The sequence below is a fragment of the Canis lupus genome, chromosome 7 (assembly GCF_011100685.1).
Source record: "Canis lupus familiaris isolate Mischka breed German Shepherd chromosome 7, alternate assembly UU_Cfam_GSD_1.0, whole genome shotgun sequence".
In the NCBI taxonomy this organism is placed as follows: Eukaryota; Metazoa; Chordata; class Mammalia; order Carnivora; family Canidae; genus Canis; species Canis lupus.
This window is the reverse complement of record NC_049228.1, coordinates 37,165,470-37,190,071: the sequence shown is the minus strand read 5'-3', so window position 1 is coordinate 37,190,071 and position 24,602 is coordinate 37,165,470. Positions and strand designations below refer to the sequence as shown.

Genomic DNA, 24,602 nt, shown 5'->3' with positions numbered 1-24,602 from the left:
TTGCCTTGAGTCGTGTCGTGGAGGAGAGCTGCTCTGGGGAATTGCACTTCATGCATCAAAGTTAGTGGGAGCTAGAGATAAACGTGTCAAGGCATTCAGAGTGGCCCTTCTTGAAATTTTTAAAATTTTATTTTTTATTTTTAAAGATTTTATTTATTTGTTCATGAAAGACACACAGAGAGAGAGGCAGGGTCATAGGGAGAGGGAGAAGCAGGCTCCCTGCGGGGAGCCGGATGCAGGACTCGATCCTGGGACTCCAGGACCACACTCTGAGCCAAAGGCAGATACTTAACCGCTGAGCCACCTAGTCATCCCCCTTTCTTGATTTTTAATGTGTCGATAAATCACCTGAAGATTTTGTTCAAGGGTAGATTGTGATTCAGTAGGTCTGGGTTGGATGTGAGATTCTGCATTTCTAACAATCTAAAGCTGCTGGTTTGCTGATTACTACACAAGAGTAGCAAAGATTTAGGAAAGGGTTAAATGACATAACAGCCCATTGTAAGAACTCAGTAAGCACTTATCAAATGGTTATTATGGCATTCTGGAATAGCTCTAAATATGAGGAAAAGGAACTACTAGATACTCCACATTTATAATCAAGTGTTAAGTTATTCCTAAGTACAAATATACTCATGTATCATAGGCTGCAATTTAGTTTTAGTATGATGTATGCAGAAAATATATGAAATTAGAACCTGGAGTTATTTTTATTTAAATATTTTATTTATTTATTTGAGAGTACGAGCAGAGTAGGGGGGTGGTGGGAGAGGCAGAGGGAGAAACAGGCTCTCCACTGAGCAGGGAGCCAGACGTGGGGCTTGATCCCAGGACCCTGAGATCATGACCTGAGCCACCCAGGTACCCCAGAACCTGGAGTTATTTTTACCTTCAGACATACCATGATTTTGGTGTTTGCAGTTGTTACATGCTTCTCTAGCTATTTTGTTGAAAAGTAACCTCTTCCCATTATAATTAAATTTTTTTTATACTTTAGAAATAACTTCAAATTTACAGAGAAGTTGCAAGAATAAGTATGGGACAAAAAAATTCGATACCCTTTACCCAGATTAAGTTATTAATATTTGACATCATTTACACACGCTCTCCTCTCTGTCCTCCCTTAAGTCCTCTCTTTATCCACATATACACACTTTCTTCTTCCCGAATATGTAAGTTCCATATATCCTGGCCCTTTATCCTAAATACTTTAATGTGTATACCCAACAATTAGTAAAGTCATACATGCCAAGTTCATTAAATGTAACATTACCATAATACTTTACTATATTTCAGTTCTGTCAAGTGACCCAAAAATGTTCTTCATAACATTTTTGTCCCCCCTTTTGTTTTATTTTTATTTTTAAAGGTTTTATTTATTAGCATGGGCAGGGGCACAGGGAGAGGGAGAAGCAGACTCTCCACTGAGCAGGGAGCCCGTTGCAGGGCTCTCTACCAGGACCCTGAGCCGAAAGCAGATGTTTAACCATCTGAGCCACCGGGGTCCCCTTTGTCCCCCATTTAATACAGGATCCAGTCTAGGGTCAAATATTGTACTTAATTATCTGGCTTCTTTAATCTGGAACATTCTACTTTTCTTTGCCTATAACACTGACTTCCTTTTCCTTTCCTTTCTGTTTTAATATAACTTTCCTCATTTTAGGTTTATCTAATTTTTCTTCATGGTTAGATTCAGGGTATGTTTTTCTCACCTGTGTTGCTGCGTGTATTGATGTATCCTTTGTATTTATTTGGAGATTCACAGTGCTTAGGTGCCTTTCATTGGTGGTGTTGTGATCACCCAGTCAAGCTGTTGTCTTGTTTTCCCATTGTGCACAGTCCTCTCCTCTCCCAACTAATAATCTGTGGGAAGACATTTTAAGACCATGGAACTATGCTGTTCATTGAAATTTCCCTCTAGGTTTAGAATCCATGGATGATTTTTTTTAAAGGTTTTATTTATTTATTCATGAGAGAGAGAGAGAGATAGAGGGAAACGCAGAGACATAGGCAGAGGGAGAAGCAGGCTCCATTCAGGGAGCCTGACGTGGGACTTGATCCTGGGTCTCCACGATCACGCCCTGGGCTGAAGGCAGCGCTAAACCACTGAGCCACCTGGGCTGCCCTCCATGGATGATTCTTGACTAAATCTTTGGTATGATATTTGCGAGATGCTTTTTTTCCAACTGCAGCGTTCACCCCCACACTTAGCAGTTAGCATTCAGCTCAGCATTCTACCATAAGCAAGAGCCCATCCTTCTTCCTCATTATTTGTGTATTTATTATTGATGTTGGACTCATGAATTACCATTTTTCTTAGTAGCTTATAACTAGTTATGTAATTATCTCTCGGTGCTCAGATTATCCCAGAATTTTTTAGGAGGAAAGATTTCAAGGTGGATTGTCTGTCCTGTGCCTTTTATTTTTTATTTTATTTATTTATTTTTAATTTTTTAAAAGATTTTATTTGTTTATTCACGAGAGACACAGAGGCAGAGACACAGGCAAAGAGAAAAAGCAGGCTCCATGCAGGGAGCCTGATATGGGACTCGATCCCAGGACTCCAGGATCACACTGTGGATGTGAAGGCAGGTGCTCAACTGCTGAGCCACTCAGGCATTCCCCCCCACCTCTGGCCTTTTTTTTTTTTTTAAAGCATTTCCTTACTTTCTTGCATAACAGATGTTCTGAGCTCATCCTGTAACTAGCCCATCCTAATCCTGGAATCAGTATTTCTCTGAGAATTCCTGGATTTTTTCAGTGAGGAATGGTATTAGACACCAAGTTCTGTTGCTAGGTGTGCTCACTAATACTGTGGTGTCTTTGCTCTTTGACCTTTGTAGTAGAGTTAGGAAGTATGCAGGTTCATGAAAATGTGCATACACATACATACATGTATGTATTTTATTTTATTTTTTTTTAAGATTTTATTTATTTATTAGAGGCACAGAGAGAGAGAGAGAGAGAGAGAGAGAGAGAGGCAGAGACACAGGCAGAGGGAGAAGCAGGCTCCATGCAGGGAGCCCAATGTGGGACTCGATCCCAGGTCTCTAGGATCATGCCCTGGGCAGAAGGCGGTGCTAAACCGCTAAGCCACGGGGGCTACCCCATGTATATATTTTAGAAATCATGAATTCACACCAATACTTTTTAAAGATTTTATTTGAGAGACAGTGAGCAAGAGAGAGCCCATTAGTAGGGGTAGAGGGAAAAGGAGAAGCAGGCTCCCTGCTGAGCAGGCTCAATCCCAGGACCCCAGGATCATGACCTGAGCTGAAGGGAGATGCTTAACTGACTGAACTACCCAGGTGCTCCCACACCAATACTTTCATGTTAGATTTGTCTCCTTAGGATTCTTGCCTTTCCTTGTTTTATAATTGTATATTTCTTCTGCTTTGGTTATAGTCTTACTAAGAGCGTCAACTTATTTACTCATTTATTCAGTTCTGTATATCATCTAAAATTATTTAAGAATTGCTTCATCTCCATATTACAAAAAAAGTCCCTATTTATTAGTATAGAATTGGTTTGCAATGTCCCTTTCCCTGCTACTCTGCTGAAGACTAAGAGTGTATAGGTACATACTGTGCTTATTTTGTATTCTTTCTATTTTTCCCTTCAGTGTATTTATTGGGTATTAATTGGCAATACAATTGAGTTCATATGTTTTAGATTTTCTTCCCCATTCTTGTTGATTTAATTTTGTAGTTTAAATATGTAGAATATTCACATGCTTCCAAACTGTAACTGTAAAAAAGAGAAGCGTCAGCTTCTTCCATATTCATACTGTTCCCCATTCCCCCAGCCTCACCCCTTTACAGGTAGCTGTGTTCATCATTTTCTGGCTTATCTTTTCTCTCTCTCTCTCTTTTTTTGGTAAGGATAAGCACATATGTGTGTTTTCTTACTTTCCATTGATACACAAAAGGTAGCATGCTGTATCTGCTCTTTTGCACTTGTTTTCTTCACTTACAATATCTAGTGGATATGACTCCATATCATATTTGTAGAATCTTTTTTTTAAGATTTTATTTATTTAGTTGACAGAGCACAATTAGGCAGAACAGCAGGCAGAGGGAGAGGGAGAAGCAGACTCCCCACTGAGGAGTGAGCCCAAAATGATACTTGATTCCCAGGACCCTGGGATCATAATCTGAGCAGATGTCTAACCAACTCAACCACTCAGGCACCCTGAATCTTTCTTTTTTATGGCTCTATAATACTCTATTTTGTGTGTATACCATAGTTTCTAATTTCCTCCGCTTGGCCATTTATGTAATTTCTAGCATTTTGCAATTGTCAATACTGTAATGAATAACCTGCCCTTCGCGATCCTGGAGACCCGGGATCGAATCCCACGTCGGGCTTCCGGTGCATGGAGCCTGCTTCTCCCTCTGCCTATGTCTCTGCCTCTCTCTCTCTCTCACTGTGTGCCTATCATAAATAAATAAAAAATTAAAAAAAAAATAACCTGCCCTTATGTACTTGTGTTTTGTTGCAGATGTATATTCAGGGTAAATTCCTGGAAATGGTAATGCTAAGCCAGTGTCATTATCCCTGTGGAGTGGTACCTTTTTACATCTCTACTAGTGGTGTATAAGAGTGCTTGTTTCCCTCAGCGTTGTAGACTCAGTGTATTGTTAAGCTTTTGAATTTTTACCAATGTGATGGATGAGAGGTGGTATCTTAGTATAGCTTTAAATTGCATTTTAGTTATATTATTAGTAAATTAAACATCTTTTTATTTATTTATTTTTCTACTTTATGTTTTAAGCTAGCTCTATGCCCAACATGGGGCTTGAACTCATGAGAGTTCAGTTGTATCTGAGATCGAATTGTATCTTCTACCAACTGAGCCAACCATGTGCCCCTGTTAAATACTTTTTCATATGTGTAAATGCCATATTTATATATTTTTGTGAATTGTATATATATTTTGACCATTTATCGGATTTTTGGTCTTTTTCTTCCTATTTAAATTTTAAACATTTTTTGTGCATTAGCAGTATTAGTCTTTTATCTTTTTTTTTTTTTTTTTTTTTTTTTACAGATTTTCTATTTATTCATAAGAGACACAGAGAGAGAGAGGCAGAGACATAGGTAAGGGAGAAGCAGGCTCTTCACATGGAGCCCCTTGTGGGACTCAATCCCTGGACTGGGATCATGCCCTGAGCCAAAGGCAGATGCTCAACTGCTGAGCCACCCAGGTGTCCCTAGTCTTTTATCTGTGATAAATACTGGAAATATTTTCTCTTTGGTTGTTATTTAACTTTGATTATGATAGAGTAATTCATCCATGCTTTCTTTTAGAACTTGTATATTTTTTATCTTATTTTATTTTATTGATAGAACATGTGCTTGCTCTTGTACCTGTGGTGTGGGGGAGGGGCAGAGGGGGAGAGAGACACTTAAGCTGACTCCCTGCTGATCTCAGAGCCTGTCCCTTGGTCTCACAACCCTGAGTTCTTGACCTGAGCTGAAATCATGAGTCAGGCACTTAACCAACTGAGTCACTCAGGCACCCCAAGAACTTGTATACTTTGTCTTTACATTTATTTATCTATCATCTATCTATCTATCTATCTATCTATCTATTTATTTAAAGATTTTATTTATTTATTCATGACAGACACAGAGAGAGAGGCAGAGACATAGGCAGAAGCAGGCTCCATGCGGGGAGCCTGACGTGGGACTTGATCCCGGGTCTCCAGGATCACACCCTAGGCTGAAGGCAGGCGCTAAACCGCCGAGCCACCCAGGGTTCCCACGTCTTTACATTTAGATCTCTGATTCATTTAGAATTTATGTGTGGTATAAAGTATGGATCTGATTTTTTTGTTTTGGTTTTTTTTTTATTTTTTATTTTTTTTAAATTTATTTATTTATGATAGTCACAGAGAGAGAGAGAGAGGCAGAGACACAGGCAGAGGAAGAAGCAGGCTCCATGCACCGGGAGCCCGATGTGGGATTCGATCCCAGGTCTCAGGATTGCACCCTGGGCCAAAGGCAGGCGCCAAACCGCTGCACCACCCAGGGATCCCTGTTTTTTTTTTTTAGAGAGAGAGGGAGTGAGGGTGGAGGGGCAGAGGGAGAGGGAGAGAGAATCTTATATAGGCTCCATGCCCAGCATAAAACTGGATGTGGGGCTCAGGCTCATGACCCTGACATCACAACCTGAGCTGAAATCAAGTTGGATGCTTAACTGAATGAACCATGCAGACACCCTGGTATAGATCTAATTTTATCTTTTTCCAAATGGCTGTCTAGTCCTTTTAACATTTATTAAAAAGATTAGAGCAAATCAGTGGGACAAAACCAATGTTCATATTATAGGTCATATACTAATTGGCTCTAATGCTGGGCAGTCTACCCTGTTTCATTGGTCTGTCTGTATACTCAGGTACTTGTATCACACTGTTTAGTTATAGAGAATTACAGAGAATTTAATATCTGGGAATACTCATGTCATCTTCAGATGTGTAATCTCGTTTCTTTTTCAATTTTTATGCCTGTCATTCATTGTTATTTTTTTCAGGCAAATATACCTTGAAAAATACCTCAAGAACAACGTTAAATAGTAGTGGATGTAGTGAGCATTCTTATATTTTTTCTGGCCTCCCTGGGGCTTACTTATTAAGATTTTGGATTTAGGACTGAGGGACATAGATTTTATCATGTTAAGGAAGTGTGTCCACCCATTTCTGTTTTCTTAAGAGTTTTTATTATTTTTTTATTTTTATTTTTTATTTTTTTTAATTTTTATTTATTTATGATAGTCACAGAGAGAGAGAGAGAGGCGCAGAGACACAGGCAGAGGGAGAAGCAGGCTCCATGCACCGGGAGCCCGATGTGGGATTCGATCCCGGGTCTCCAGGATCGCACCCTGGGCCAAAGGCAGGCGCCAAACCGCTGCGCCACCCAGGGATCCCTCTTAAGAGTTTTTAATTTAAGAACGTGTTGAATTCTGCCAAAGACATTTTCATCATCTGTGGAGAGTCATGATTTTTTTCCTCCTAGACTTATAAATATGCTGCTATAAATTTACTTAAGAGAGACTATAGAACCAACTTATATATGTAAGTCTTCTTATATTTCAGGCTTTCTTGCTTAGGTAAAGAGCATCATTAAAATAAAACTTTTAGTGTGAAATTTTAATCAGTGGAGTGTTTATGCAAATGATTTCCTCTACCCTAGTCTTGTCTAAAATTTTTAACAGTTTATTTTTAAAAAGTTTTTATTTATTTATTCATGAAAGACAGACAGAGAGAGAGAGGCAGAGACACAGGCAGAGGGAGAAGCAGGCTTCATGCAGGGAGCCTGACGTGAGACTTGATCCCGGGTCTCCAGGATCATGCCCTGGGCTGAAGGTGGCGCTAAACCGCTGAGCCACCAAGGCTGCCCTTTTTATTTTTTATTTTTTAAGGTTTTATTTATTTATTCATGAGAGACACAGAGAGAGACAGGAGACAGAATTTTTAACAGTCTAACCAAATAAAGGTGAAGATCTTAATTTAAGATGCTAATAGAATCATGGGATAGAATGTTTGAGTTGGATTCTATCTCAATCTAATCTGTAACCTTTGGTCAAGAATAGTCAATGAATACTTAAATTCATCTAAGTCGGCAAAAGTATCATCAAAAATAGATATTTACAGGGGCACCGGGGTGCTCAGTTGGTTATGCATTAGCCTTGGGTCAGGTCATGATCTCAGGCTCCTAGGATCGAACTCTGCATTGGGCTACCTGAGTAGTGGGGAGTCTGCTTCTCCCTCTGCCCTTTACCCTGCTCAAGTTTTCTTTCTCTGACACACTTTCTCAAATAAATAAAATCTTAAAAAAAAAAAGAAATAGATATTCACAGAATTTTAATAGTTCCCTTACTAGATACTTAATTACAAGGGAAAAAATATAGTAACTTTACAGTGGAAAAACTTGGCAGACATCACTTTAACCAGGTGATCAGAATTAATAACACTAATAATATGACATTGACATCATATACTTCTGATATGCACTGAGCAGGGCACGGCATCACTTCTCTGATGCATAGATATTATAAGTGTAACCTTAATTTAATCATGAGGAAACATCAGAGGATACCAAATGGAGGGATAGTATACACTAACTACGCAGTAGTACCCTGTAAATGAATCTAGGTGTTGAATGATGGACTGAAGAAGCTATTCCAGATTAAAGGACATCAAGGGAGCATGAAAACCAAAGCATGCAAAGTATGCCCCTGGATTAAAAATTGGGACATAAGTGGGACAATTGATGAATATGAATAAGGTTTATAGATTAGATAACAATACTGAATCAATGTTAATTTGTTTTGCAATTAATACATTTATTAGATATGTTGAAGACTATACACTTTGCAGAGTTTTCATATTCTTGAGTAATCATGGACTCTTAAAAAATGTACCTTATATTAGACCATAAAGGAAGTTTCAACAAATCTCAAGTAATAGCAGGTATGTTCTCTGATTGTAATGCAATAAAATTAGAAATTATTAGAATCAGTTGTTAATTTTTTGATTTTGGTAATTGTTCTTTGATTATTTAAGATGTAAGCATCATATGATGTCCTTGTGAAGGACATATGGAATTCTTTATTCTTTATTGCAATTTTTGTTATCAGTCTGAAATTATTTCAAAATGAGAAGTTAAAAAACAAAAACAATCAAAGGTTTTTATTTTTTTGAGGTAGATGGTGAGTGAGGTGACAGACTGGGATTTACTTTAAAGTCATATAGTTGATTTAAAAAAAGTAATGTATTTGGGAGGTATTGGTGAGGTTATATAAGATTATTTATGTGTTGATAATTTTTGAAGCTGGTTGATGAATATGTGGGGTTTCATTATACTATTCTCTCTACTTTTGAGAATGTTTCCCACTTGCTGTGATAAAAGTAAAAGGAGAGGAAAGATAAGAGAACTGTCTTCAGGTGTCTGGTCATTTTTGATGAGTCATATTGAAGAAAGAGGCACTGAAAAGTTTTAGGTTGAAAAAACTCTGGGTGTTCAGATTCTTGCCCAATGGGTGTCTATATCATTTGGTGTCTCCCAGCTGTCAGGACTCGCAGACTGATCAGTTTTTCTAGAAAGGGGTTATATCAATTTAGGGTTTTATTGGAGAAGCAGAATCACTGAATGGCCAAGGAATAAGGATTACAGAGGTTAGACCTTATATAATTGTGGGAACTGGTAAAAATGTTGTTGCCTCTGAATTGTGGTGGCCCTAAAAAGTCGGTGGAGCTGGCAGAAAGAAGCCGGATGTCAACTTGGGGGACGCAAAAAACACATGGCAATCCAGCTGGAACTATTGATGACAACTTGAAACCTGTGTGTATGTGTTACTGCCTCCCCCTCAGTGACGCTGACGGTCTGCAGAAACTGCTAATGCTCTGTCACAGAACTGTTCATGTACTGAGCCCCACAACTTGGAGAAGGTTCAGGAAGAGATACCATGGGAGATGGAGGAGCAGAGGGCCTGGCTGTGTCCCAGACCAACAAGGCAAGTCATTAGGTAGTGATAGTGTACACAAGCTGCAACAGTACATGGTACCCTACACAAACCCTACACCCTACAGAAGATGATGGTTGCTTCACTTCTGCATTATAAATCTCACACATCTTTTTTGGACAACCTTAACCTAGAGTCACACAGAGAGGAAATTTTGGGAATTGTACTTCCAGCTTGCTATGTCAATATACTACGGAAGCTGCCACACAGTTCATTCATCCCCTGTCAAACATGCATATCTGTTTAACCATCCTTAACCATTCCTGGTTGACAACAGCAAGTTCATTCACCTAACTGTCCTGCGCACAACTGAAAACACACTGTCATTCTCCAAGATCCATCTGTCTACTACATTGGCCAACAAGTTAAATGAAGTTGTGGGAGGCAATCACCACCTTTGCATCTCTCACATCATTGATGGTTGCATTAAGTCCTCCAGAAATGCAGTATTGGTTTTGGTTTACTGTTTAGGTAAGTAAAGGCAGTTCTAATGGCTTTCACATGGACTTTTATACCATACTAGTCATTATTGTATAGGTAAGGGAGTAAGAGGGGAATTTTTGAAAAGATTTTATTTATTTTTAAAAATTTATTTATTTATTTTAGAGAGAGAGAATTTCAAGCAGACTTCATGCTGAGTACTGAGCCTCAGTACTGTGGGGCTTGATCCCATGACTCTGAGATCATGACCTGAGCCAAAATCAAGAGTCAGACACTTGGGATCCCTGGGTGGTGCAGCAGTTTGGCGCCTGCCTTTGGCCCAGGGTGCAATCCTGATACCTGGGATCGAGTCCCACGTCGGGCTCCCGGTGCATGGAGCCTGCTTCTCCCTCTGCGTGTGTCTCTGCCTCTCTCTTTCTCTCTCTCTCTCTCTGTGTGACTATCATTAAAAAAAAAAAAAAAGAGTCAGACACTTAACTGAGCAACCCAAGGTGCTCATATTTATTTTAGAGATATTATAAAATTTATAAAATAATTATAAAATATTATTTAAAATATTTATTTTATTCATTTTATTTATTTATTTATTTATCTATTTATTTATTTATTTATTTATTTATTTATTTATTTATTTATTTATTTATTTATTTTAGAGTGAGAGTGCATGCAAGTGATGGGAGGGGCAGAATGGGAGGGGGAGAGAGAGAATCCCAAGCAGACTCCACCTTGAGCGTGGAGTCCAGAGGTTGTGCTCCATCTCACTACCCTGAGATCATGACCTGAGCTGAAATCAAGTCGGATGCCCAACTGACTGAACCACCCAGGCACCGCAAGAGAAGGAATTCTGATAGTTAAGGATATTTGTTCCAACTGTATTCTGAAACTGGAGAATCTAATACAAGGTGGATTTAGGATCTGTTGCACCCACTATGAGATAAATCTGAGCCCAATTTGTATTGATCCTCTGACTTCCTATAAGCTGCTATTCCTGAAAGTTTGGCCCAAAATGGTACTTTGAGTGTCCAGTAAACCTCCCAAAGTCTGGTTATGTCCTCTTCCCCAGTACAAAATCATCCTTATTAAGTGGCTGTTGATCTCTCTTGGGAAACCTAGTGGAAAATGTACAGTATCCATATTTGGCTCTGTGGTAGAATTCTTTTTTTTTTTTTTTTTTTTTGTGGTAGAATTCTTTAAGGAGATTTTACCTTCCCTTAATTCCAGAGACTCCCGGTCTGGGAAATGTCTCAAATTTGGGAGTTGGTAGAGGGGTCACAACTTAATTTTTTGGGTGATTTAAGTCATACTTCTGTTTACTAGATTTAGCATTTTTCCACCTACACTAATCAAGACTTTATTAGTTTACTCATCTATTTCAGTTCTAGAGACACCGATTTCTTCGTGTCAGAGATCTCTGCAGTTCAACGCTTTCTGGGTACTGTTTTGGCTGCCATTATGGTATTCATTCCCACCTTGTCTTTGGTGATGAAATACTGCCCTTGGTCCCTGCTACCATAGGATCCCATCATTTCCTGCTCAATTTAGGGAGCTCAGGTTGATGGCAGGAGTTACCATTTTTATTCCTGGTCTATGAAGGCTAGCTATCACCAAGATTTATTTTATTTTATTTTATTTTATTTTATTTTATTTTATTTTATTTTATTTTATTTTATTTTATTTTATTTATTTTATTTTATTTTTTTATTATTTTGTTTATTTTATTATTATTTTTTTTTATCACCAAGCTTTTAAAGGGGTTCAGGGTTCCTCTCACGAATATATTTCTCTTAGCTTGGTGAATGGAATGTTTTCTGGATCCTCCCAGGGACATGGTTAAGGGTAAGCACGTCTTACATGTTAAGTCCACTCAGCATTCTGACCTCCTTAGGCCATCAGGAAGATTTCAGTACCCAAAGAAGTTATGTCATTTCACCTTTATTTAGGACCAGCTTTCAGTAAACCAACCAAGCACACTCTTCGTAATTCCCCATGCTTGAGCCAACCTGTTGAATCCACAATTTCTGCTTAGGGCACCATAGCAATAAATTCAGCTTAATCTAGCATTATCTTCCACCTCAATCCAACACTTCAACACTCTTAGGATCTTTTCCCATATGTGTTCCTCAAGTTTTTGTGGATATAAATTGGCAGAATCTTGCAATTCTTTTGTGTGTAATGAATCTCCTAATGGGTTGCCCCCCCCCCCCCCCCCCCCCCCCCCGTTTTTAAAAAGATTTTTTTCATTTACCTCAGAGAACAGGCAGGAGCAGGGGGGAGGGGCAAAGGGAGAGGGAGAGGCAGACTCCACAAGAACAGGGAGCCCAATGCATGCTTTGTCCCAAGACTGAGATCGTGACCTGAACTGAAGGCAGATGCTTAACCAACCAAGCCACTCAGGCACCCTGCACTTTTTTTTTTTTTTTTAAGATTTATTTATTAGAGCACATGCACAAGTGGGGGTTGGGGAGCAGAGGTAGAGGGAAGATTATCAGGCAGATTCCCTGCTGAGGGTGGAGCCTGATGTGGGCTCAATCTCACAACCCTGAGATCATGACCTGAGCTGTCATCAAGAGATGCTTAACTGACTGAGCCACACAGGTGTACTAGTGGGTTGTTTTTAGCTTTATCCTTTGGGGTCTCCTGGGACTTGAGTCTGTTCATAGATCTAAAGCACTGAGAGATGGTGAAGGTAGTTCCATAGGAGGTCAGTGGTCCTTCACAGGGCACTTACCATAGGGGGAGACCATTGCAGGTTATTCAGGCAAAGGGAGACCGTTGTCAAGTGTTTTTCCTGGGAAAGGGAATTCAACAGAGCTTAGGAGCTCAAGGCATCAAGTTTCATGAGTTTGTGTCCCAAATTTAGGGTTCCACTACTTACCAATCGGTTTCCTAATTTTACGTAAGAGTTAAAATTTGTGAGTTTGGAAATTCAGTTTACATTGTCATCAGTTCTTGCTATACCACATGTGTTCTATGGATCAGGAGCATCATTATCAATGGGAACTTGTTCGCATCGCAGAGTTTTGTGGTGCACCACAGACTTATTGAATCAACATATTTTGCTGTGTATAATTTCAGGGTGTCTGTGTAACTTGTGTATTTACATTAAACATGAATGGATTTCTCTAAGTACTAAAGTTCTCAGCAGTCTAGTTACTTGATAAATATTTCATTTGAATTTTTTGGATGCTATGATTTGGTTTCATATTTAATTCTGTATATGCTACATCTGAAATTTTTGTGGAGCAAGTTTTAGATGATTTCTCCTTTCCATCTGGGAGTTCCCTATTTAGACTTGAAATTAGGTGTGATGCTCCCTCTGGTGGACAATGGGGTTAAAAGCATACAGGCATTTTTCAGTGTAGTGACTTTTCAGCTATTGAAACTTAATATCCCTGAGTAAGCATCTTCATGAATGTCCTTTCCAAACTGTTCTCAACCTCTGATATTTACCATAGCTTTTACTTTGAATATGATACAGAAAAACAGTTTTGTCATAAATGACTATAGAAAATTCACCATAATGAAAAAATATTGGGCAAATTTATTATAATAGTGCCTTATTAATAATGACCATGTTATTCACTTTAAAAGCAAAAACTCATGTATGACACTAGTAGTCAATTAAATTTGTGATGATCTAGGAGAGAATTGTGCCTATTGATCTATATTTACAATCGGATTTATTACTACAAAATATTTTGTGCGATGAAAACCCCCCTCAGATTTTGCTGTAATTTTTACTTGCTAGTATGAAAATAATAAATGTGATTGTGTGGAATAACCTTGTCTATTCTGTCTTGTTTTAATCTTAGAACTCAAATGGTTGCTTCCCCCACAACACAGCTATATTTCTGAACAGTTCCTGAAAAGGTTATCACATAACGCATGTGGTAAACATCTTAGTTTATTTTAAAAGTAAAAATGGGGTGGGAGGAGGCCCTGGGTAGCATAGTTGGTTAAGCATCAGATTAAAAAAAATTACTTATTTATTCATGAGAGTCAGAGAGAGAGAGAGAGAGGGAGAGAGAGAGACAGAGAGGCAGAGACATAGGCAGAGGGAGAAGCAGGCTCCCCATGGGGGAGCCCAATTTGGGACTGGATCCCAGGACCCCTGGATCACTACCTGAGCCAAAGGCAGGCACTCAACCACTGAGCCACCCAGGTGCCCTAAGCATCAGATTCTTGATTTCCACTCAGGTCTTGTGATTTTGAGCCCTGCTTTGGGCTCTGTGCTGGATGTGGAGCCAATCAATCAATCAACCAATTTAACAAAGTTATTTACTTGTTTACAGTAAAATAAAATATCATTTTAAAAGTTGACTTGCTACCATTTTATTTCATACATGACCTATTTGTAATTTTAAACACTTAAGAGTATATTTCTTGGTTAATACTGATTTTTAAAAAGATTTTATTTATTTGAGAGCCAGAGAGCATGAGCTGTTTTTTTAAATTGTTTTGGTTTTGTTGTTAGTCTTTGAGGCAAAAATTTTTTTTATAAAGATTTTATTTTTTTATTCATGAGAGACACAGAGAGAGGCAGAGACACAGGCTGACAGAGAAGCAGGCTCCTCAAGAAAAAATAAGGGGTGGGGGGAGTTAGTTTGAGCAATAGATTTGACCACAAAAATAAAAAACAAACAAACATCTGTTTGTCAAAGAACTGATTTATAACTGAGAAATCAAGAAACTAAGGAAAATATTTGCAAAATAAAAAGGCACATATCCTTAATACATAGAAATCATTTATAACTTAAGAGAAAGAAGCTTACTTATGAAATACTCCATGCTTTCTGGGAATTTTTTTCCTCTTTGTGCATAGTTCTGATCTTTAGATTTTGAGAACCTGGGAGAGATTCTCCTGATTCATTGGTTCTCAACATTGGCTACACATTGGAAGCACCTGGGGAGCGTTAAAAAATACTGGTGCATGGTTCCCACCCTAGAGATCTGATTTAATTGGTTTAGAGTGTACTTGAACGTGGAAATTTTAAAAGCTCCCCAGGTTATTATAATGTGCAGTCTGGTTTGACAATGACTATCTTTCATTTTCATATTAATTGACTCCCTTCTTTATATTCAAGGGCTAAGGTGAAATTGCCACAGCTGGGTTCATTCAGGCTACTCAGGGTATCCATAAATAATTCTGCATGTTGAATTTCAAACTGGACATTCATATTAGCACGTTCTGTTCATATTTAAATGATTGTCATATATAAGGCAAGAACGTATTAAATTGAATTTAAAAAAATTTTTTTAAATTTATTTATGATAGTCACACAGAGAGAGAGAGAGAGGCAGAGACATAGGCAGAGGGAGAAGCAGGCTCCATGCACCGGGAGCCCGACGTGGGATTCGATCCCGGGTCTCCAGGATTGTGCCCTGGGCCAAAGGCAGGTGCTAAACTGCTGCGCCACCCAGGGATCCCTTAAATTGAATTTTTAATTGGAATTGGTTATGTTTCTCACAAATAAATTTGATGAATATATCAAAATTTAATTCTTACTAGCATTTTTCAGTTACCCTGTTTACCTTTCATTAGGAAGTAGATGTTAATTGGAAAGATTTATTATACAGGTGATCAAGAAAAGAATGCTTAGATATTTAGGTAAAGGTTTCCCTGGGCAATTTAATTTTAAGTTTTTTTTTTAATTTTAAGTTTTTTAATGAATAATATTTAGATACTTTAGGTGCTGAAAACATAACCACCTTACAGAAGGTGGTCTATCAATCAGTTGGGTTTTACTTTTTGTTAAATAATTTACTTGCAAAATTTTGAAAAATATCCAGATTTTTGGACCATGTCTTTAAACTCTACAGGTGAGGCTGATGCATAACCTGAGTTGTGAACCTTTGGGAAAGAAAAAAAAAAACCAAACAGGATAGTAGTGAAAATCAGTGGCACAGGTAATGACTCTAGGTGGTAGCTAAGGGGGAAATGCATATAGATTCTTTGGTAGACCATTTGACTGTATTGGAGTGTCATTTGTATAGGAGGTTATAGGGGATAAGGTTGGAATAGATTGTGGAATACAGAGGCCTGATGATCAGGCTAAAGAATGTGAACTTCAGTGGTGCTTGGGCAGCTCAGTTGGTGAAGTGTCTGCCTTTGGCTCAGGTCATGATCTCCGGGTCCTGGGATTGAGCCCCGTGTGGGGCTCCCTGCTCAGTGGAGAGTCTGCTTCTCCCTCTGCCTCTCCTCCTGCTCCTGCTCTTTCTCTCTCAAATAAATAAATAAAAATCTATAAAAAGAATGTGAACTTTGTTTTGTAGGCATTGAGGAGCCCATAGAGATTTTTTTTTTGAACCCATAGAGATTTTTGAGTAGCAGTACGAAGTGCACAGAATTCTAGAAGATTAGTGTAGCAGTACTGATTTTGTGAACGTGCGTGAGAGGAAAGATGCAGAAAGACTGAAGATGAGGATTCCAGTTAAGAAAAAATTTGCTTTATTCTGGGTATGAAGAATGAAGGCCTGAGTTAGGAGGTGGTGGTAGCCCAAAAAAGAAGATGGGTCCTTTGAGAGAAGAGTTGATCCAATTCATTGAATGATTATGAGGTGAGGAAGGAGTGAAGGATGAGTGTAGGGTTTTGAGCTCAAATTGTTGGTATAATGATGATACTACCGCTGTTTGAAGTCATAGGTATGGGTGAAATCTCCAAGTAGCAAGTTGCACAGCCAGAGATAGGCACTGGTCAGGACCCAGCTGAAGGAAAATCAGGTCTCAGGATTGGGAGCCAGAGCAAGCTTTTAATTCAGTCAGTATTTCCCCCTTTTTTTGGCCTAGTTTTTACTGTCTTGGTGAGTAGGGTAATTTCATCTGTTTAGCCTCAGTTTTACCTGTTTTCAAAGTGTGCTTGAAATGAAGGGACTGATTGATTCCTGGCATCCTTGTTAACCTTTTCTAGAGTTCTTGAAACATATCTGTATTTCCTCTTTCTCTTTTTTTGGAACAGTTATATTGAGATATAATTCATATATCATGCCGATCACTCACTCGAAGTTACACAAAATAACATAAAATTTGCTATTTATCCATTTTTAAATGTATCACTCAGGCATTAAGTACATCAAAATGTTATGCAGCTGGGGCACCTGGGTGGGTCAGTTGGTTGAAGCGTCTGCTTTTAGCTCAGGTCATGATTTCAGGGCCCTGGGATCGAGCCCCATATCTGGTTCTCTGCTCAGCAGGGAGCCTGCTTCTCCCTCTGCCTCTGCCTGCTGCTCCCCCTGCTTGTGTGCTCTCTGTCAAATAAATAGATAAAATCATAAACCCCAATAAAATGTTATGCAGCCATTACCACAATTTTAGAACGTTTTCATCACCATCCAAAGGAACCACCCTGTACCTCAAGGCTATCTTCTGCTCTAGAGGAAAACATTAGGGTTAAACCCTTGAATTTAGGCTCTTTACCACCTCTCTTGTAACCAGCTGAATTCACAGCCCGCTAGAAATCGCTTCTAGTTCAAATCAGTCCATGCCATCTTGACCACTAGATGGTAGTGTGGGACCACCACTGGAAAAGTCCCGGTGGTGGTGGTGGTGGTGGTGGTGGTGGTGGTAATGCACGTTAATTTGTACACTATTAAAACAGTTGTCTGTGATTACCTATCTGTGGTAGTATGTGTAGTTTGTTCCACAGGCAGCCTCAGAGGATTTAAAATCTTCCACGTGTAGATTTTGCTAAAGCTGAATGCTCTTTACCAGTTGACCATGTTTGCCAGTCATTGAAACCTGTCTGGTTTGTTTGTCGTTTGTTAAATGCAGACTCTTAACATTTTCATTGTTCTCACCGTACCTGGGAATTCTGTTCAGTCTTCAAGCCAATATTTTCATTTCTGATTTTTGCTGGATAGTTCCTTAGGTCTCTTTTCATTCTTACCATTGTGTTTCCTTCTGCCTCCCAGCCCTGAGCCATTGATGTTCTCTAAGATAATGATTCTCAACTCTGGCTGACTTAATTACCTGAGGAGCTTTTTAAAATCCTGATGCCCAGGATACCCTCAAGATCTATTAAACCAGAATCTTTGTAGGTGGGACCCATACACATCATTATTTTTTAATCTCTAAATTATCTTCCAGGTATTTTTCTGTCTTTATCTTTTAAAAATCTTCCTTTATGTGTAAAAAATGAGCTAATTCAACCAGGTCTACTCTAACTAAGTTCATGATGTTTTAGTCTGATGTCTCTATTCTCCGCCCAAGTGGTGCAGGAGTCAACCTTTTTTTCCCCTCTTTTGTAATCTCTTACTAGTTCTTTTCATTCTTTCTTGGAAATGTCTCGTTCTTTGCTCCATTCCCACTGCTAGCAGCCTAGGGTAGAGGCTTCCATCTCTGTCATTGCTGTCCAGCCAGGAATACCAGGAACATAGTTGTAGTTGAACAAAGTTGGGTTTATTAACTGTGGGGAATTATGGGGGTATTTTAGAGGATATTAGAAGGGATTTATTACAGGATTTGGCTTGTGAGGTGATTTGGGGGAGGGATCAAGGAAGTAGGATCTCACTCTGGATTGGATGCCATCACGAAGTGGGTGTAATTCCATTATTGAGGATCTTAATAAATCCTACTAGAAGACAGGAGTGAAATGAGGCTACAGCTGTGATTGGTAAAGCAGTAGCTATCACTTGTAGTCACCAGATTGGGAGATCATTTTTGTGGCTTGGACAATGTTCACATTTTGTCCATGTTCAGACATGATTCCAGAGAGGTCCTGTTTTTGTCTTGATCCATCCTGGCCAAAGAGTGGTTTTGTCTGACATTGATGCTCTGTGAAATCATTTGTAGTCATCAGGAGGATGGCAGTGCCTGTGAGTGACAGTGCCTGGCAGCAGCGGAGCATAGCTATAATGCCAGGCCAGCTCTGGCAGGTCAGAACAGCTCATTCCTAGGGCCCTAAGAAAGGGCTTATACCATCTTGGTATAAATCTTCCCTACTTCTGTCTGCTTTGTGAAGTACTGTTTAGTCTTCCTTAAATATCCCTTTACCAACTGGCTCATCTCATCAAATGTGAATAATGGTTCTTTCTAGTTTGGCCTGACTCTGGCCAACCCTGACTCCCCTCTTTGGTCCTTTCCTTGTGTTATTTCTGCTCATTTTGTGAGTTGGGCCAAGCTGCCTAACTGCTCTGAACTTGGTTTTCTTCATCTTTTTTTTTTTTTTTTTAATAGATTTATTTATTAGAGAGCAGGGGGAAGAGGAGAGGCAGAGGCAGGAGGGATTGAGAGAATGGCAGACACATGCCACACTCCTTGAGGAACCCGTCGAGGGGCTCAATCTCACAAATCTGAAATCATGATCTGAGCAGAAACCAAGAGTTGGTTGTGTAACCAACTGAGCCACTCAGACGCCTCTGAACTTGATTTTCTTCATCTTGAACCCTGTCTCTTAGGGTTATTCTTAAAATTAAAAGAAGTAACAAAAGTGAAAGTATTTGGTATATAATGGATACTCATACTTCATGAATGTTCTTTTTTTGTTTTACTTGTCATTGATTTCCTTCATTGATTTGTGGCATTAGGTAATATTACATAATTTAGCTCTTCATTTGTTTTTTTTTTTTTTTTAAGATTTTATTTATTTATTCATGAGAGACACACACAGAGAGGAAGAGACATAGGCAGAGGGAGATACAGGCTCCCTGCAAGAAGCCCAATGTGGGACACTCGATCCCCGACCCTGGAATCACAACCTGAGCTGAAGGCAGATGCTCAACTGCTGAGCCACCTAGGTGTCCCTCATTTGTTTATTATTAGGTTTTGTCAGTTATTTCCCTTCTGGTTTTAGCTTCCTTGAGGACAGGGACCTAGTCTTATTTTTCTATGTGTTTCCAGAGCCTAGCACAGTGTTGAGCGTACATGCAGACCAATAAATATCTTTGTGACTGAGATTTGCAGGATTATCAGAGCACTGTGTTTTTTTTTTTATGATAGTCACAGAGAGAGAGAGAGAAAGGCAGAGACATAGGCAGAGAAAGAAGCAGGCTCCATGCACCGGGAGCCCGACGTGGGATTCGATCCCGGGTCTCCAGGATCGCGCCCTGGGCCAAAGGCAGGCGCTAAACCGCTGCACCACCCAGGGATCTCCCAGAGCACTGTGTTTACAGACTACATGTGAGATATGTTCCTGATACTTTCTGAAACTTTCTCATTCCTTTAATTACTACTCTTGGTCAGTTTATACTTACTACTGGTTAGGAGAGTTTGGGCCACAGGCTGAATTCTTGGTATCAAAATGGTAATTCCATGTGGTTACCTAAACATTTATATCAAAATAAATATTTATAGATGAGTATTTAATTCACCTATTAAAAATGCCTTAAAGCTCAAAGATTGTCGGTTTCAAGCATAGATAAGTTCATACCAGTGTGCTTTTATTCTCTGCCCACATACAGCCAACCACACACAGAGGTGAGTTGTATTTTAAATGTTATTTAAACAGTTATTTGTAATTTTTCTTTTTTTTTAAGATTTTATTTATTTATTCATGAGAAAGGGAGAGAGAGAGAGAGAGAGAGAGAGAGGCAGAGACACAGGCAGAGGGAGAAGCAGGCTCCATGCAGGGAGCCCGACATGGGACTTGATCCTGGCTCTCCAGGATCACACCCTGGGCTGAAGGCGGCGCTAAACTGCTGAGCCACCCGGGCTGCCCTGTAATTTTTCATATTGGCCTTTTCTCTGTATCTTTGAGTGACAGAAGATAAACTCTCTGATCTACTGTTATTTTTATTTTTTTTAAATGATTTTTAGGATGCTGGCCTCATCTAGTTCCTCTAAAACTGCTGTCTGATAAAGGAAATTTCTCTTCGGTTCCTTTTCTTTCTCTTTAGTTGTTTAATCTTCACCATCTTAATCCCTGGGCTTCTGTTTCCTCATTCATGAAACAAGGATACTATCTTCCTCATGGTTTCACAGGATTAGATGAAAGAACAAATGAAAGTACCAGGATAGGACCTCTCAAAACAATGCCCGTCACTCACCTGCAGGGAGCCTGACCTGGGACTCAATCCCGGGTCTCCAGGATCAGGCCCTCAGCTGAAAGCGATGCTAAACCGCTGAGTCACCCGGCTGCCCATAGCTTATATCTTTTATCTCACTTACTACATTGTATTTTAATTAGTTATTTGAACAATACTTATTAAATATTTTTCTATCATCCTTGGAAGCTCTGGATGCAGGAACTGTTTTGCACTGCCACCAATATATACCAATTCTGACTGTTCTTCCCTAATGTAAATTGAATCTGTCAATACAGTTGTAAGCCATATTTCCTTCATTTTTCTATTAGTACAAGTGGATAATTTTATTTATTTTGTTATCTTGGGTACTGATTGATCCCCTGTCTTCCTTACAGGTCCAGTAGCCATCCGTTTTAAATAGTGTTATGCTGTATACTCCTCTAAATCTGTTCTCCTTTCTTTAAATGTTATAGTTTGGAGAATTGCAGCATTGCTTTGTCTCTAAGGCTGTGATCATTGATGAAAATGAGGATGTGTGACCTTTTTTTCTTGGGGGGGAGATTACCTTTTTTTGAGATTATTTTTATTTTTATTTTTTTTTAAATATTTTTATTTATTTATTCACGAGAGACACAGAGAGAGGCAGAGACATAGGCAGAAGGAGGAGAAGCAGGCTCCATGCAGGAGCCTGATACAGGACTCGATCCCAGAACTCCAGGACCATGTCCTGAGCCGAAGGCAGATGCTCAACCTCTGAGCCACCCAGGCATCCCTTATTTTTTAATTTTTTAAAAGATTTTGTTTATTTACTAGAGTCAGAGAGCGTGAGAGGGAGTGAGAGAGCACAAGCAGGGGGACGGGCAGAGGCAAAAGCAGACACCCCGCTGAGCAGGGAGCCCTAAGCGGGCCTGGATCTCAGGACCCTGAGATCATGACCTGAGCCCAAGGCAGATGCTTAACTGACTGAACCATCTGGCGCCCTGAGATTAGTTTTTAATTAGTATTTATCCATCTATTTGTCTACATGATATAGTGAAAAATAGCTCTGTATTGGAGCAGAAAACTTAGGCCTGAGTCCTTTGTCCATTTTTTTAATCAGATTTGTGACTTTTCCTTTTCCTTATTTACAACATGGAGGTGATAATTCCTACTGATGATACACATGGGAATGTAGTGAAAAATCAAATTAGTTACTGTATCAAAGCATTACGTAAATGTGATGTATTGTAATTATCACCTTCATTCCTGAAATTGTTTTTAGAAATGGAAGATTTATAAATCTAGAGTTGGAATTTAGTTTTGGCTTCTTTTTTTGGATAAAACACTCCGAAGTTAATGTAGTTATTTGTATGAATATCACCTGTAACATCTTTTGGGTAATGAATCTGCTGTTACTTATTCTAGAGGAATTTGAACCTGTTAATACTTATGTCATATCTTTTAAGGAGCTTTGTTGTCAGTTAGATTTTGGTTCAGATTCTAGTTATGCCATTTATTGATTATATGAACATGGAAAATTGCTAGCTGAACCTAGTTTACTCAGTGGTAAAATGAGGACAATAATAATAAATATATGAATAATATGTATATTAATAATACATAGTAATAATAATAAATATATAAATAATAAAACCACCTACCATAATAGCTAGCTGAACCTAGTTTATTCAGTGGTAAAATGAGGATAATAATAATAGACATATAAATAATATAATTAATAAGTATATAAATAATAAAACCACCTACTATAGACTGTTGCTGAAGGGAATAAATTGTAAAACCTATGATAAAGTATTTAATACTCAAAAAAAGTATTTAATATCAATACAATGCCTGAGATATTGTTTATTGTGATAGTAATCAGTATAGAGGATGATGAGAACACAGAATACTTGTCATGTGTCAGGCACGATGCCAAGGGCTTTCATGTGCATTATCTCATATAATCTTGCAAAATCTCTTGACGTTTCTATAGATATTTCTACTATTCCCATTTTATTTATTTTTAATTAATTAATTAATTAACTAATTAATTAATTTTTAAAAAAGATTTTATTCATTTATTCATGAGAGACAGAGAGAGACACACAGGCAGAGACACAGGCAGAGGGAGAAGCAGGCTCCATGCAGGGAGCTCGATACGGGACTCGATTTCGGGTCTCTAGGATTACACCCTGGGCCGAAGGCAGGTGCTGTTGAGCCACCCAGGGATCCCTACTATTCCCATTTTATAGGTAAGGAAACAAATTTAGATAGGCTATCACCTGATCAAGTTATATAGCTAATTCTGTCTGAATTCAGAACCCATGATGTTTATTACCAATTAAACTTCTCATTCTTGTTGGAAACTTACTAGATTCAACAGTAATGATACATTCTGTGATGCAATAATATTGATCATAACATATTTCTCAGAGTTTAGAAAATATGTACACACAAGATTGGATACATAAAACCCTTTCTGGCAATAGATAGCTAGTCCAATAGTTATGAGATTTAGGTTGAAGTTAGGTATTTTTGTGTTTTCAGTACCTTTAAGATATTTTTTTGAACGGTATCTGTTAAAATAGTGAAAAACCAATGTTAGACTTATTAAAATATGAAATATTACTTGGACTAAACCATAAAACTACTCATACTGCATTGAAATTTTCTTTCCTTTTATCAGAAAGGCCCCAAATAACAGGGTGGATGAAAGAAAAAGAAAGAGGTACTGATTACTGTTCTCTGTAGTTGCTAATGGTTGGTATGAATATATCTCTTTCTGTGCTGTCCCATTTTAATTGCTCCATGTTCTTGTGGGAAGCTGATGTAAGAGTCACAGTTGTATTAGAGAACAGAATTACATAATCACACTTCCATAAGTGGTCCCTTAAGCTGTAGGTCAGTGGTAGAGATAACTTCGTGACTGTTTTTCCCAAAGAAGTTCTTAAGTTTCATTCTTAGAGAGAGAAGTCTTTTATTTGCCTGCAACAATACTTTGTTAAATGTTGTGTATTTAAGAGGAAGAATAGGGTACTTCTGGGGGCTCAGGTAAGTATTTTGATGTTAGTCTTCAAACATTTTCATTCTGTGAATGATAACTTGTGATAAACTGGTGCTCTGGGTGTTTTAATGGTTGTTTCTCTTATTGCCATTTTAGTCTGACTCATTATGTAATGCTCTTTAATGTTTTGCTTGAATTAATGTGAATGTTTTATGAGAATACCGGATTTAAAGGACTTATCAACAGCTTAATTCTTAGTGTAATATTAAAGCACATCAACTGAGGTATACGTATCATCAAGGGGGAAATCCTTCTTTGATTACCTTAACTTCGGTAACTTAAAAAGGAAAATTAAAAAAGAGTCATCTGGGTGTAGTGGAAAATTAGTTTTGTTGTTGTGAACACTAAATCCTTTCTAAGTACAGGTAGGTTTTATTTAGGTTCAAGAGTGGGGCATGGAGATCAACTTGGTGGTATAAGAACATACAGTCTAAATCAGAATAAACTTGAAATTTGGGGTAACAGTTTGATCTCTTTGGGAAAACTACTTATATGGCCATACACTCTTAGGAGTCTTGGAGGTTCCCTGGTTCGTCCTTGTTTATAGTACAATATTTTCTTTTCTTTGTCCCAGACTGGCAGTTTTCTAAGTTTTTAGGGGACATTTCCCTTACTGAGAAGTATACAGCT

At 38.5% G+C, this 24,602-nt stretch overlaps 1 protein-coding gene across 2 annotated transcripts in view; it reads left to right on the top strand.

Annotated features, from left to right (window-relative positions):
* Window positions 1-24,602, top strand: part of SMYD3 (SET and MYND domain containing 3) — a 686,417-nt gene that overhangs the window by 9,742 nt on the left and 652,073 nt on the right. The gene's annotated exons all lie outside the window — the stretch shown is intronic.